The sequence below is a fragment of the Meleagris gallopavo genome, chromosome Z (genome assembly GCF_000146605.3).
Source record: "Meleagris gallopavo isolate NT-WF06-2002-E0010 breed Aviagen turkey brand Nicholas breeding stock chromosome Z, Turkey_5.1, whole genome shotgun sequence".
Classification (NCBI taxonomy): Eukaryota; Metazoa; Chordata; class Aves; order Galliformes; family Phasianidae; genus Meleagris; species Meleagris gallopavo.
In genome coordinates this window covers 59,142,845-59,145,131 of record NC_015041.2, presented here as the reverse complement: position 1 = coordinate 59,145,131, position 2,287 = coordinate 59,142,845, and the positions used below count along the sequence as shown (strand labels likewise).

Here is a 2,287-nt window from a genome sequence, read left to right as displayed (position 1 = left end):
AAGCATAACGACTACTTCCCAAGAACATCTCCTTTCTATGTGTACTATCCACTACTGTTGTGAATTTATTTTTCAGAAAAACAGTGCTAACCATACAACTGCTCATTTTATCTCATTATGCTAGTTAGCAAGTTCAGACATGCTACACTTATTCTCTCACTTATCTTACTATAGTCCATGTTTTAAAAGATTAACAAATGTTTATTAAAAGAAATTAGTTGGTAGCAGGCTCTGAGTCTGTGCTCAACTTTGTTTCTGGATACAAATAAACACATAGGCACACTGATCAGCAGTTGTGCTGACCTTGAAACACTAACTTGCAACATTTTCAATATACCTGTAATAGTTTTTTTTAAACTTAGTTATCAGCCAGAAAACTTGATCGTGGATCACCCAAACTTACAAAAAAAAAAAAGTAGTGAATAGTACATTCTTTAGGAATATGGAGAATTTGTGGCTCTAACCACTAACAGAAGAGAGTTGGAGCAACATAGATTCTTCGTCCAAAAATGCCAAATCCAAGATCCCAGACTTAACTGGCAACTGGGCACTGATTTTACCCATTAGGTTTACTCTAGTATGCCAGTCAAGCATAATTATTCAAAATGCCACAAAGGTACTTCCTAAGACAATTAATGTTCTTGAAATTTGCAGTACACTACTCTGTAAGAGTATTTACACGAAAAAGTTGAGACTAAGGGAGATAATCTAGAAAATGGAATAAGCAGATCCAGAAAGCACAACACAACTTTGCTGAAAGGAGAAGCTCTCATTGCCCTTGCCCCAGTATTCCCACCAGCTCCATGAAATAAGCAACTTGCGCTGCATCAGTTCTGGTGCCTAGGAGATTCATTACGAGTTGATTCAATCCTTCACTGGTGAGTTTCAGTAGTTTGAATCAGGTTATTAGGTTTATCAGAAAGTGAGATCCAGAATAAGGAAAGGGCAAGGAGAGATGTTTCTATGAAAGCATCCTTTTGGCAGCAGTAAGCCACATACTGATTGGTATGGGCTGCAGAAATATTTGCCGTTGAGGACTGGTTTTAAACTGTGCATAAAGCTGTTTGGTCCTTTTTGTCCTTGGGTTCCTGCTGCTTCCCCAGTGTTCATAGAATCACAGAATGGTTTGGGTTGGAAGGGACCTTTAAGATCATGTAGTTCCAACCCCCTGCTACAAGCAGGGACCCTTCCCTCTACACCAGGTTGCTCAAAGCCCCATCCAGTCTGGTCTTGAACATCTCCAGGTTGGGAGCATCCACAGCATCACTGATGAACTGTTCCAACATCTCACCACCTTCACAGTAAAGAATTTCTTCTTAATATCTAGTCTAGAGCTACCCCTCTTCCAGTTTAAATCGATTTCCCCTCATCCAGTCGCTACCTGCGCTTATAAAGAATCCCTCCCCAGCTTTCCTATGGACTCAGGTACTGGAAAGCCACTATAAGATCTTCTTGGAGCCTTCTCTTCCCCAGGCTGAAGAGCCCTAGCTCTATTAACCTGTCCTTGTGAGAGAGCTGCTCCAGCCTTTTAATCATCCTCATTGCCCTCCTCTGGATCCATTCCAACAGCTCCGTGTCCTTCCTCTGTTGGGGCCCCAGAGTACTCCAACTGGGGTCTAGGAAGGTCATTCACACAGAATAGTCTATCTAGGTTAGGGTGGTGGTAAAACTTCTCAGGCAAAGTTAGCTGCTCCCAAACATCACAAGTGTTAGAGTGGGGATTAAAACAAGACTGTGTTCATCCCTCACTGGCAGCAGAAAATACTTTTGAATCAAGAAGTCACATCTTGACAGTAGAAATGCAACATCTATTACAGTAAGCACAGAGAAATAATCACTTTAAAAAAAAAAAAAGAAAAAGTATAGAAAGCATTCTAAAGGAATTCTGATTCTAATTGTTTTCACTTGCCTCCAACTAAATCTGTTTCCAATAAAAATATAAGCTAATGTAAGGGGCAGCTTACTTAGCTGAGAAATACAGTACACTGTAAGTCATACAGTCCAACTCATATTTATTTGCATGGCCACGCTTTAACTTTATAACTGTTTGTTATGTATGTTACTGGATGAAATGATTGCTGGATTTCCAATAATCTCATATTCTGTTTGGTTAGATGCTGGAATTTAACTAACACTCAAAACCAGTATTAATTTTTAGTTATTACATGTATCTTGAGTATGCAAACGCGTGGGTTCTGAACTTCTAAGTAGGATATTTTGCTTGTAAAATACTGCTGTAGCTTCAGTTGACAGGTTTTTTTAGCTTTTTTTTGTTTTTTTTTAAATT

General features: G+C 39.2%; 1 protein-coding gene across 1 annotated transcript in view; it reads right to left on the bottom strand.

The window, feature by feature from the left end:
- PTBP3 (polypyrimidine tract binding protein 3) overlaps positions 1 to 2,287 on the bottom strand; it is a 36,280-nt gene that overhangs the window by 33,197 nt on the left and 796 nt on the right. The window lies entirely within an intron of this gene.